Source organism: Equus asinus, chromosome 11 (assembly GCF_041296235.1).
Source record: "Equus asinus isolate D_3611 breed Donkey chromosome 11, EquAss-T2T_v2, whole genome shotgun sequence".
NCBI classification, from domain to species: domain Eukaryota; kingdom Metazoa; phylum Chordata; class Mammalia; order Perissodactyla; family Equidae; genus Equus; species Equus asinus.
The window spans coordinates 78981183-78995246 of record NC_091800.1 but is presented as its reverse complement, the minus strand read 5'-3'; the positions used below and the strand labels follow the sequence as shown (position 1 = coordinate 78995246).

At 37.6% G+C, this 14064-nt stretch overlaps 1 long non-coding RNA gene across 3 annotated transcripts in view; it reads right to left on the bottom strand.

Annotated features, from left to right (window-relative positions):
• Positions 1-1547: 1547 nt before the first annotated feature.
• Positions 1548-14064, bottom strand: part of LOC106831557 (uncharacterized) — a 78379-nt gene continuing 65862 nt past the window's right edge. The window contains exons 6-11 of one of the 3 annotated variants that reach the window (XR_011506654.1): positions 11291-11436; positions 8841-8940; positions 7112-8480; positions 5425-5546; positions 4318-4466; positions 1548-4037 (exon numbers count right to left, since the gene is read on the bottom strand). This is a non-coding gene — a long non-coding RNA (uncharacterized lncRNA). Of the gene's footprint in view, positions 4038-4317; positions 4467-5424; positions 5547-7111; positions 11437-14064 lie in introns of all 3 variants that reach the window. The other 2 variants (XR_011506653.1, XR_011506652.1) reach the window with 2 other exon arrangements.

Genomic DNA, 14064 nt, shown 5'->3' with positions numbered 1-14064 from the left:
TGAATTTGGTATAACAGCAGAGGAATATGCAGACTAAGATGTCAGGGGACCCCAGGAGTTATGTTCTGAAGAGCCAGCCCAAGTTTATAGGGAGGCCCTTGTCCTTCACTAATTTCTGAAGAACAGCCGACTTCCTTTACTTCTTTCCTAAACAACAATTACATTTAGGGCACAAACTTATCCTTGCTTGATTGTCTCCTCGGTGAGGGGAAGGGGCTGCAGGAGAAGCTTATCCCCACATGTCTTTCAGACAGGCCTCTGCTCAAGAGCTTCTTAATATTTTGGTGTCAATATGGAATTTTGAAAATGTTAAAAATATGTTCTGTGTACTTATATAGAATGAAAATGTTCGAGGATTTTATTCAACTCCTCAATTAGTGAGAGAACCAGGAAGATGATAAAGCCAGATCTAAGAACATCTGAGGAAGAGGAGTTTGAATATATCCTTGGGAAATGGATTAAAAAAGCAGAATATTAGGGGCGGGCCCCGTGGAGTAGTGGTTAAGTTCATGTGCTCCTCTTCAGCAGCCCAGGGTTCTCAGGTTTGGATCCTGGGCATGGACCCACATACCACTCGTCAAGCCATGCTGTAACACTGTCCTATATAAAAAGTAGAGGAAGATTAGCACAGATGTTAGCTCAGGAACCACCCTCCTCACCAAAAGACAAACAAACAAACAAACAAAACAAGCAGAATATTAGATTGAGATCCAGGTGAGTCAAATATGAAACTGACTTATGTCCTATAGGGCAACAAAATTGGAATCTTTTGGGGTTATTTTTTTACTACTGTACAGAAATCTACAATTAACATGTAACTTCGTGGTGCCTACACTGCAATCAAAAAACAAATAACCAAGACCAACGGGTTAAATAAACATTGGGTGGGCTTGGGGAACAATAAGCCAGTGTGATACAGAAAGGGCCTATCACTCACCTTTTTGCCTTATTTCCAAGTTTCAAATAATTTTTCTTAATAGTAGTTTTCCTCTTTGAGAATTTGATAAGCGCTATGGACCACTTACTATAGCATGATGCATACTATTTTAGGAGGTTTTGATCAGCCTGAAACCCACCTATAGGTCCCCAGTAGTCCATGACCCCAAGAGTGGGAGCTCCTGGTCCTTATTCTTCGTGGCTTAAGCACATACTCAAGACAGGAGACATTTGCTCACAACCAGGGTGACCATATATCTTGGTTTTCCTTTCAAAGAGAGCCTATAGGATAGTCATGACAAAGCGGATTCAAACTCAAGTTGATTGGGTCGGCTAACTCCTCTTGTCTCCAGCATAATAGAGAAATATTTGGCACTGCTGTTTCAGCCTGCCAGCAAACAGCAGACAGTTGTGAGTGACCACTGCCTTGTGCTGAGAGGCATGAAGCCACTGAGCTGCAAGTCGGAAATGTGAGAAGTGTGAGAAGTTCTCGGTGAGATGTATGTGAAAACATGAGTAGGAAGCAGGGCCGAGTAGTCATGACGTAGAGCAGACAGAGTCTGTCCCTTTTTAGAGGACACTGAAGAAATGAAACTATTTATTATTGTTTTATGATGCTTTTTATGATTTTCCAATAATTATTTCGGGCAACTATAAACTTTAAAAAAAGTTCATTTTAAATGAAAATAAAGCATTGGGTTTCTATTTTTCAAGAAAGTTGATGATGACCCTGCACGGATGAGATTGGTTTTCAATGTTTACCACCCATAGAGAGGGGAGGATCAGGGCCGCAATGATGCCAGTGACAGCTTCTGAACGAGCGTGAGTATCCACTTCTGATTATTTTTGAGACTTGACCCAAATATTATTTAACAGCTTTAGAAAATGTGCGTTTACATGTCACTCAGGGAAGCGTGATGTTTCATTTGGATCGATGACTCTTGTTTCAGTTCATTTCACTCATTTCTTTTAAATTCTAGGTTTTCGTGTGCACCTACAGAGAATGAAGCCTGTCCATGCGTTCACTCCACTGGCAGAAGAAGGTGTCAGAGTTCAATAGCGCCAGGTTTCTATCACTGTCGTCAGACACGGCAAAGGGAAAAGGAGTTGATCACAACAAAGCTCCCAGTTTCTCACCGCGTTAACACAACCAGAGTCAGGCTTTTGGAAGTTAATTCTGTCAAAGTGAAACATGATTGTAAATGCTTCTATAAAATCAAATACAAAGTTTGAGGTTGAAGATAAGATAATAGGCTTTGTTTGTTTGCTTTTAATAATGACACATAACAAGCACAGCATCGTGGTAAAACAACGTTTTTACTAAATTCAGAAACCTGTGAACTTGGTTGTGGTGTACACATAATTCATAATTGCATCCAAATAAGTTTTACTATTCTATCAAATATAGAAATAGTACCAATCTTTTGATACATTCATATTTAGAAAAGCTCAACTCCAAAATTTTTGAAGAAAGCTGATGGGAATACAAAAACTACTTTAGCATGGCAATTTATACTCTTTGCTACCCATTATCATTCAAGTTTTGAAATATGTGAGCCTTTGAAGAATCCTAGTTTGATACCTAAAGTGGTTTTGAACTCTGGTAACAGAATCCTTACACTTTGCAATTTGGTTCAGAATCACTTGAAAATCGCTAATCATATTATTTAATAAATCAAGTGCTCCCTAAAGTGTCAGTTTATGAAGATTTTAGCAAATTGTAATTATTCAAAACAAAGCTTCTGAACTGGAAGATATTGTAAATTGTTCCTGTAAAAGCAAGAGATGAACCAAACAAATTAAATAGTGAGAAGTTGAAAAGTATTCAAGATTTAAATGTGATATTTTATAATTGTGTTTTGAAACAAATTGATTTACCATAAATATCATTTGATGGAGCTCCTATTTTCAATTGAGTAAATTAATGTTTTGTAGCAAATTAAAGTGAACTTAGAAGGGCTACAAATACGCAGCATCTAAATTTAATTACCCTAAAAAACATTCAAAAGAATCTTGTGAAAATATCTGTTGAATAAAGGTATCCTAAATGGAAGTACCTGGGAAAACATTCAATCTGAAATATCTACATATTTTAATTTGAAAACAAATCAGAAGTGAGAATATTATGAATGTAGAATAATTTGTTTTTAGATTGCCAGCTTCTCAGCTCCGATAAAAAGTGTATTTTCTCATTTAAAAAATCATGGTCATACATATATTTCCTTGCTCTGTCCACTAAGAGGGACTAGAAGCAATGACACTCCAGTAGCAACAAGCGTACTTAATGCCCAGATCTTGGTTTCTAATGCCAGTCTCTAAGGAAAGGAATCAGGGCTCCTGGGAGAAGTGGCTGAATTTATGACTGGGCAGGAAATATACAAGATAAGCCTGTAGCATCTAGTGGTGCCAGGAAACAAGGACATGCTAAAAAAAAAAATACCTACATTGATGGCAGAATGTCAAAGGGACACAGGAGACAACTAAAGAAACTCCCAGTGGCCCCAACCAAAACAATTAGAGCAACAATATTAAGTAGTATTGGAATATAACCCAAAGTATAAAATAAACATCCAAACATCCATGAGGTCATGCTAATATAAATAAATGACTAAATAAATAGGAGAGAATAGACAAATTTTTCATGCAGAATTCCAAATAATTTATGTAGATATTCTCCCCTCAAGGAGGTGGAGCACAGCCCCGCTCTGCTTAAGTATGGGCTGTGAATAGTGACTTTCTCCCCAAATGGACAATATAGAAAGGGGAGAAAAATAACTTTGCAGTGGAGAAACCTGTCAAACACCAGCTCGGTCATGTCATCAAGGTTGGCATCAACAGGGATAATTCATGCTGAGAGTGTGTGCCCTTGATGTGATCCAAGAATGAGACTTTACCTCTGTGGTCTTCCCCTCAGACACATTACCCCAGTCTAACCTTGAAAACAACACTAGACAAATTCGGATAGAGGGGCATCCTCAAAACCTTTTGAGGAGGCTCAAAAGTGTCAAGGGCATCAAAAACAAGTCTGAGAAACCATCACAGGCAAGAGGAGCCTAAGGAGACATGACATTTAGGTGTTAGGTGACATCCAGAACAGGATCCTGGAATAGAAAAAGAACATTAGGTTAAAACTAAGGAAACCCAAATAAGCTGTGGATTTTAGTTAATAATAATATACCAATATTGGTTTACTAGTGGTAACAAATGTACCATACTAATGTAATACATTAACAATGGGGGAAACAGGGTGAGGAGGTATATGGAAGCTTTCTGCACTCTCTTTTAAATCTTTCCGTAATTCTAAAACTGTTTTAAAAAAATAAGATCTATTTTAAAAAACAATAAAAGCATGTACAGAAGGGCACGCATTTTTCCTTTCACCTTGTGCTCCAACATGGCTCAGCTGGCACTGGCTGTATCCTCAACTCAGTTGACTGGAAGGTCTCAATATATTGTACATTCATTTCAAGATTGTAGGTGTATTTCCACTGAATTCAAGTCAGGATTTCTTCCCAGAAACAACTCTGAATCTGCACAAATACTACAGTATGTTATGATTTTGAACAAACTCTTCATTAAATGCATATTTTGTAAAAAAAAAAGAAATCAATTGTTGTCCACAAAGAAGAGACGATTTCAGATTCAGTAACCATAAAATGACACCTTGAAAAAAATTGCCAGTAATTTTATTTTAAAAATTAAAAATAATAATACACTATTGTAAAAATGCCTTCAGAAAAATGTCAGTGACATATATCAATACTATGTATGTTTACAGGTTTTTGTTCTCCTCAAAGCCCCAGTACATAGTTGTATATCTTAGCTGTAGGTCATTTTAGTTCTTCTATGTGGGACGCCGCCACAGTATGGCCTGATGTCTGGTGCGTAGGTCCATCTCTAGGGTCCTAACTGGTGAAGCCTAGGCCGGCAAAGCAGAGCATGTAAACTTAGCCACTTAGCCACGGGGCCAGCCACTCTTTGCAGGTTTTTCTAATCCTCTCTGAAAATTACTTCTACTGAATTTGCTCTTGATTTTAAAGAATCATATTCAGTGAGAAGGCACTCACTTTCTATATATTCTTCATATGGAAATTTTTATATTCATGAATACTTCAGGAAAAAAATCCTTCTGTTCGTTTCCCTTGTATCTAATTGAACGAATACCCAATAAATGTTTTGCATGCATTTTATTTCCTATTAATTAATCTTGTCTGATGCATCTTAACTCTTCACTCTTCAAATGAGGATCTTCCTATTGCTAATTTTTTTCACACTGGAGTATTTCAGCCAAAGTATTTTCACAGGCATTGCCTTTATGCCTCCATTCAGAATAGCTTTCTTTAACAAAGATTTTGCCACTAAATGCTGCTATTTCTTCCTTCTAAATATTTTACATATACATCTAACCCATTCTTGTAATGGTACTTGTTCTCACATCTCACTCCTTTAGTAATATTCTTTTGATTGTTGAAAAAATTATCTTCTCACCTCAACATGACTTGGTATGTGTCCATCTTTGTAACCAGCGAAATGTACCGCACAATATAGCAGACTTCAGCAAAACAGATTGCAGGAGGAACCACAAATTGGGCCAAAACCTGTTGGAAAAACTGTCGCAACAGTATAATTGAGGTTAATAAAATGATGCTTGCTACAACATGGATAAGCCTCAAAAACACTGTGCTAAGTGAGGGAAGTCAGACACAAAGACCACATATTATATGACTGCATTAACATGAAATGTCTGTAAAGGCAAACATATAAAGAAAGACTAGTGATGCCTGGGGCTAAGGGGTGGAAACAGGAATTGACTGGAAATGAGAACAGAGGATATTTTTGGGGTGATGGAAATGTTCTAAATCTGAATCATGATAATGTTTGCATAATTCTGTAAATTTATTAAAATTCATTGAATTATATACTTAGAAGGATAAATTTTATGATTATAAATTATACCTCAATACAGTTGTTTTAAAAATGCTGTTTATCAAAATGGTGGTGCAGGCTGACCAACTCAGCCAGTTTGGCATCATTGAGATGAATTTCTAAACTTGAGAATTATTATAGTTATTTTGTCTCTGAATCTGCTCAGAGGCAGCACCGTATTTCACAGGAGACAAATTGCAACCCCAGGGTATAGGAACAAATGTGTTCAGGGCCCTTAACACACGACAGAAACTGTGTAAAGTACTTTACAATGAATAAGCTCTATAGAGAACTTAAGAAATTAATTATTCTGGATCTTGTAATTACTTTCTTTTTTATTCAGCCATTACTCCTTCACTTCTATCATTTCTGTTTGACAACTTTTAAAAAATAACCTCTTGTCTTTCTTCTTTTCATGGTTTAATGTCAGCTAGAGTTTTAAATGCCCCTTTTCTTTTCATTAATGCAAAGTCCCTTTCTTTTTGCACATGAGACTACTGAGTTCAAGCAATTAGTTGTAGAAAAACCTATGAAAAATTTTATATTTCCATCTGAACTGAAGCTCCTAACCTGTGAATAAATAAATGTCATTGATGGGCTAGAAATCAATAAAGAAAAACTACAAGGAAAGGCTTTGTTGCAAGAACGGGTGCTCTTTAGCAAACCTTAATTCCAGGATATTTATGGAAAGTGTTCATGAATGTGAAACAAGGGCATTATCTGCTTCTTTGTACGATGAGGGGAAAAGACCAGAAAGGAGCCAGTTAATAAAAAAAAGAAAATTAAAAAGTCCGGTGGTGAGAAATTGAACATATCAACCATGAAATTGTGTTAATTTGATAATTAAAGTGTCTTAGCTCAAATGTAGATCCTGGACACTTAACAAAATGGTGACAAAATAATTAGGACTGAAGGCATATTATACACACATTCATAGCTGAAAAGGATAAAGTGTAAAGCTCCCTTCAAGAAAATGCTTTTTGAACAGCACAGAGCAATTATGCATAGACTTTACATTATTTCATCATTCAAAGAGGATCTGGGAAGAAAGACAAGGAGCCTTTCTAGTTGGGTTGAGTTCTGAAGGGCACAATCAGAAACAGAGGAGGAAGAGAAGATGAAAGGGAGAAGCGAGGGATGCGGAAAACTAACAAATGAAGAAGGATGAGTATGAAATCCTGCAGCTCAGCCGCTTCCTCTCACTTTTAATTTTCTGATTCTCTTCGCAGTGGTTACTCTCTCTCCTCACCTTTATTCTTCACGTTTTTGCCCCCTTCAGGATTTTGTCTAGTCTCTGTGCATATTTCATCTTCACTCTTTTCTCTCCTTTCTTCTCATAAAAATAATCATTAAGGCAAGAAAACTCTTGAGAAAAATGAAAATGAATGGTTTAATTTTTGTACCAAATTCAAGAGGTAGTGAGGAGGAAAGGAAAGCAATGCATCATTTCTTTATAGCTCAGACAGGATGGCGACCTTAGGAGAAAATAGCAAACCAGGGGATAGAAGCAGAGGGCTTTCATGGAGAAAGGGAATTCATTACAATACCTATTGTTCTGAGGCTGGGTGCGCGAACTGATATTTGTACAGTTTCAGCTGGATAATCGGGTTCCCCTGCTTTGTATCCGTCCCCTGAGAAGTTTAAATCTTTCCTTTTATGAGTATAATACAAAGACGAGTCCGTGGCCCAGTTTTTTAAAAAGTTGATCTTTTTAAAACATATTTTATAGAATAGTTAGAAATGGAATGGCCCCATTCATGCCAGGGTCTTCTCTTGTGTGTAAAGCATCCAGGGAAAGCATTTAACTGCTGATTTTGGATGAGGAGGAGAAAGAGGTAACTATATGCCATAATATTATTTTATACATCAAAGCAATATTCAAGTCATTTTATATAATCAAAACAATCATTTCACTTATTGCCCACAGCAACCCCTGGTGTCCATTATTATTTATTATTACGGTATATTCATTATTTCTATTTTTATTTCTATGATGTTTTATTGAGGTTAAGTAGTTTTTGTGGGGTCATTCGTGGCATACCTTTTTAGACATGAAAAGATCAGTCCCTTCATCTTGCAAAAGAGGAATGGAAGTGCAGTGAAATTAAGTGCGTCCCCAAGCTGCATTGCTAATAAGACGCAAACTTGGAACTAGAACTCCGGCCTCCTAGAGTGCTCTGGCTGCGACACCCAGCTACCTTCCATTAAGCCCCACAGTGATCCACCAATATAAAAATAGGGCTCTCTTACACGTTTGCCTTGTTTTTAACTAGGTCTTGAAGCAGAGAATTCTTGCTTCTAAACTATTTTGGAAGTTGTTGGCTAACACCAGAGACATTCTAAGATTATAAAGGTATGGTAGAGATGGTAATTCAAGGACAGCCCTAGGCCACAGTGAAGCATCCCTAATATTTCAGGAATTGCGAAAATGTGTCAGGATGGCAATTAGTAACAGATATTGGATGAGGAATCTCAAAGTAGGTCTCGTCACTCCTGTCTTTCTCTCTGCAATTGCTGGATGCGACTAGTGCTCCTTTTTTCATGCCGTCTTCTGATTTCCTGTTAGAATTCAGGTTGACTTCCAAGCAGGGGGCCGTAATAATTATTCTTTATATTTTCTGAAAAGATAAAATTACGTTCTCATACGTTGTCCCATTAGTACACATAGACTTGAGGCAGGCAGTGGGCATCTGCCTAAGTCCTTTTTCACTGTCATGCCTAAATGCAGATGCAAAAAAAATGGCCAAAAAAATAAAAAAGCAAATCCTTATTAATATTCTTCATAATCACTTTTAAAATTCAGAGCTGTTCTGTTTCTATGATGATTCCCAGAAAAAAATTCATGATACATTGCATTAAGGTTGATTTCCTAAGAAAATAGTTCCTTGTGACTTCCCCCTGGTGGCTTCAGGCAAGTGCTCTAACCTCTCTGTGCCCCAGTTTCTCTTCTGTGAAACGAGCCTAACAATAGTACCTACCTCGAAGGCCAGCCGTGAGGGTTCAATGAGCAAAAATTCAAAGTCCTAGGGCAGTGACTCTACACGATCAGTCCCATATAACAGCTGTCAACTATTTTCCCTGGAAAAATACTAAAGTTGTAGATTAACTATCACACAACTTTATCATCTTTTAGAATAGTCTTACCTGGTAGCCAGGGCCAGCAGACAAACAACATGAACGATCTGTGTTGATCATAAGAAACCAGACAGGCTTCCACCCCTGGGGTCTGTGGTGCCGCACGGGAATTTTCAGTGCTATGTGCACAGGACTGCGTCATCGGTAACAGTGGTATTTGAACTCAGATCTCGCCCTTTCCGCCTCAGCACTCATCTGCGAGGCTACAAGATTTACGGCTCTAGTATTTGAAACCCGTGTTCTTTGGAAACAGTTAACATTTGGGGGTTATCTTTATTATGGAAATTAATACTCTCACTGTTTTATTCATTAATATTTTAATATGTTTATGATGAGACTCAACCCAAACCAATTTCCAAATCAAATCTGTCCCTCAGTAATTTGATTTGTCGGAACAAAGAACAAAAGCCTTACCAACAGGGTACTTTGAATGAAATTATAACTAATTAGGCATATGAATGCAATAACTAATTTTGGATGAGTAATTAGATGACTAATTATGTTGAAAACAGAACTGTGTACTTAATGAGATGACCGTGGCCAATTCTACCCACAGAGAATTTTTTCTATTAGTTAAACTTTTCATTGTTTTTGACGATCCAGGGACACCTGTTGCACAAAAAATGATACGTAAAGGTGTGAGTCGAGCCTGTTTTGTTTTGACTTGCAATTTCCGTTCTTCTCCTACAATTAAGGCTTCTTTCTAAAACGTATGTTCCATGACTATATTTTTCGTATTTGCTGATAGTCTCTCTCTCCTTTCACACCTGTCACACACACACACACACACACACACCCCTTCCCGCCACCACCTAAATCCTAAGATAATTGCTTAAAGTTACTAAATATAGCTATAGTTTATTATTTCTGCTTGAATTTAGATCTACACAATGATAAATTAAACAAGAAGAGAAATAACACATCGATTGGGCTATAGATAAATCTTAATCCATCCCGGAGAAATATCGGAACTGGCAGTTTCTCCTTTGAAAAGGTGCTGCCCGCGACCGGCTCAGATCACAGGCAACCTTGAAGCAGTTCCGCTGCAGGCAGCTGGTTCTAACTAGCACCTATTTGGCAGAAAGCTACACTCAGGATTTCTGGTTTTAAGTTCAAACCAATATTTCATAGCCATTGTGTTGTCAGAATTCAGGTCAGGAAGTTGGCAGATGTTAATTTAAACCAAAGAAGCAAAAACAAACTCTGTTCACTTTTTCTTTTCTTATCATTAAGTTGGCAGCTCTACACAAACTCTCAACACAAAACAAACTGCAAGTGGGTTAGAGACAAACAGAGTGACGAGGACTTTCTTAAAGTATTTTGATGTCTAGTAAACACCGAATAGTTTCTAAAATCAGACAAATAATTTAACGGTGGGAAAAGTGACGGTGTTTGTATGCCAGAAAATAACGTTGTTGGTTTGCTTTATTCTAAAGAGCAAGCTGAAAATCATAATAACCTTAGTTTTTATGAAATTGCTTTTCCTGGTCCGTATTATCCAGTAAGCCAGACTGTAAGGTAAGTCCCGAGAGAAAAGTCATTCACCCTGGTCTCTTCTTTTTACCTAGACTTCAAAAAGGCTCCCTTTTCGGAAAGTGTTAAATCTTCAAGAAAATGTGTATTTGTACCTGGAATCCAGTTAGAGTCAAACCTACTGTCTAGTTAAAATTCAAGATTCCTCATCCTTTTATGGTAAATGCAAAATTGAGGAAAGACTCTGTGACTCTGTATGAATACACCTGAATACAGGCATTTGTCTAAGTGTAACCAGCTTCACGTCCACCCCTCCCTTCCATCTGCACCTTACGGTTTCATGGGGCTAAGAAAGCGCTACCATGAATCTCTCCCATCTCTATCTTGAAAGACAATTATACCCCTACCATAAAATCACTTTGAATTAGAATTCATAATTCTTCAGGGTACTGTATATTGAAATAGTGATTTTTTTCACACTGAAGCAATTATTAAGAATTATCTGTTGTAGTCTTCAAATCAGTCACCAATTATTTGACCAGTGTTTTAAGATTATCAAGTGGAATTATCTGTCTGATCAATATTTTGTTTCCACGAGACCAATAAACTACGTGCGTCCTGGTTCCTTTTATGGCTCGCTTGTTGACTGAACATTTCCACAAAGATAGACCGTCACCACCAGGCAGGTCTTAGGTCTGTTATGTGATAATCGTATCTGGTTTGCCGTTTTATTTTGGTTATTTTTGCTGACCTTTTCCTTGCCCAAGAAAGCTTTCAGGAATGTGGGCTCTCAACTTAAAGATATTGAAACATTATTTACCTTAGATTAAGCACTTTGGAAGGTCTTGTTTCAGGAGACACATCATGCTTCCACATCCTGCCTGGAAACGATCTCTTCAGATGCCACAGGTGGTACATTGGTTGTTTCCACGCCAACGGTGTTGCACTTCAGGAGAATTAGAGACCCTTTAACCCAAAAAGCAAAAATAGAAGCTCACTTTGTAGTTTGTTTATTCCTCTATGAGAAAAGATAAAAAGAAAGCTTTGAAAGAGGAATATAGGTTCCACAAAGGTCCTTATGTGGAATTTAGGCCACATTTGGAAATTCACGCAACAAAATCCTGAGAACTTTTTTAGCTTGTCTTCACTTTTCTCCAGGTTTGGCAAAATGATGCGCTCTGCTTTAGGTGTTAGGAAAGTTAACATTCCTCCCACTTCCAGAAGGCTAGGCATTCTTTCCTTTCTTATTAGAAAAACTGATACTGTGTCAGAGAAGCTGAGAATATGAACAGACAGAGGAATTCAAAGTAGTCATATGCTTTTGTTTTTTAAAGGCGTAACTTTAGGAGCCACCAATTAGCACATTGTTACATCTTTAGAACATCCTGTCCGCTGTACCTGTGTCTATGTCAGCGCTGCAGGTACTCTGGAAGATAGTAAGAGAATTTGAAACTAAAAAAGGTTTACTGAGTTCGGGCCACTACTGCCAATTTAAATGACTTTCCATAAATCATGGAGTCTGTACATAGTCCTAACTCATCCAATTCAATTAAGTTAGAGTTAGCAAATATTTAGTGAATGTCTCTAATATATGCTAAGCATTTCTTTGGTCCTGCGGAACGAAAAATACAAGCAATTCAGGAGAAATAAAAAATATTTTGCAATTTATTATTGACCAAGAGCTAACTTAATACTAATATATGTTGGTATGTAAACATATGCTGTGTGTACACATGTGTTTGTGTGTGTGTTCCTGTGTATTGTGCGCATGTGCACATGTGTTTTCCATGTTTGCTGAAAGCGTATACTTTCTAAAATACATGTAATTCAGGTTAGTGTCTTTTCTAAAATCTAAAGCAAAAAGACTTCTTTTGAATTTTTATGCCTGGTTTAGTGCTTTCTATATCTTATTTCATGTGTTGCTAATTATAGAATCGTACAGTACTATGATTTGTATTGAGAAATCTATTTTCCTAGCTTTTTGATATGATGCAGTACACATTTTTTCCAAAGCAAATACATCAAACACATAGAACATACTTTACATTTTGCCCTTAAACTAACTAACTGGGATGGCTATATTTGTTTGACCTGTTAATACCTACTTTTTGGCCCTTCATAGAAAGGACCTAAGTTTATATTGGCCACAGTTAGTGTTCCGATAGAGTTACTTCTGTACATAACATTCCATGATTTAGAATGCAAAGTATGCCTTCACTGCAGTTTGTTTATGTGGACATTCCCTGAAGTCGGTGATCTAATTACAATGGAATTTCTTAGGCAAGCTACATTTCCATATACATTCATGAAAGATGTAAGCCTCAGGAAAATGAATTGAAAGAAGTCAAGATAAGCGTATCCCGCTTTGTCTTCTACCAAAAGTTTTCAGACACAGTTGGCCAGTGAATTCTATTGTTTCTAAAATTATTTAAACTAAGAATAGATTGATTTTATTGTGTTTTATTGCTTTATAGTTTGTGGGGATATGATAATAGACCATTAAAACATACATGGCTACATTCTTTCCGATAACTTATTAACTACTCCCCAATTAAGCCAACACAGACCTCAGAGGCTGTGAAGGAGAAAACAGGTGTTAGCAGCCTTTTGTCCCGCACAAGATCCGAACTGTCACACTGATGTCAGGCGTGTGGTGGTAGGTGCTGAATGGTACTCAGGGGAGGAGGCCACCCCAAACAAAGATGTCATGGCTTCTCAAAAATACCATCAGTAAGTGGCTGTACACTATCAACACCTCATGAACTGAAATGTCTATGGGTCAATTGTCAATTCTAAACTAAATATGGAGAAATAGAGAAAAAAAATGTCCGACTGGTTTCTGCTTTCCATTCGTGGTTTCGTAGAGACCTTAACAAGCTACCTCCTTTCACATCATGTGTCGCAGAGGAAGATTAGCACCATCACTGCAGCTTCGTTTCGGCATACCCCATCTCTGTCCACGCAGGAGATCCATTAAGAAGGGCTTCGTCCAAGGTCAAGCGTAAATTCAGCTGTGGAGGTTCCTCCAAGAAGGTGAAACTATGATTACTTCAAGATGACTTACGCTCCCCGCTTAGCTTAGGCTGAGAGCACATGCAGCTGTATCGCAGCTGGGACAGCACCTGGCTTCCCAGCCTCTAGAGCCTCGCCCGGCACGCTGCTGCAGGGGCCCTGTACCCTTCCCAGTGGGGGAGGTGGAGAGAAAGGCTGGGAACAAATTTCAGAAGGCAAGGGACTTCTGAAGAAGTCTTCCCTAAATCACGGGAACTCTTCCCTCTGCACCAGGTGGCTACGTAACAAATACCACCCTATGTAGATATCAAGTCTCCAATCTTCATCAGAAATTCTTCAAAGCAGTAGTATGTAACGTTACTTCCAAAAGTTACAAAAAACTTCCAGATATTGTGAATGTATTTAAAACAGCTTAAAAGTTCTGACTTATAAAAGTGAGAGCTTACCTGTAATCCTTGTCAGTTGAAATAAAAATAGTTAAATTCTGTATTTTTAAATAATTTTGTATCACGTTTTATAGAAGCAGGAAGAGTAAGAGTTACACAATTGAAAGATGTGTTTATTATCCTGTTTGCTCTTAGC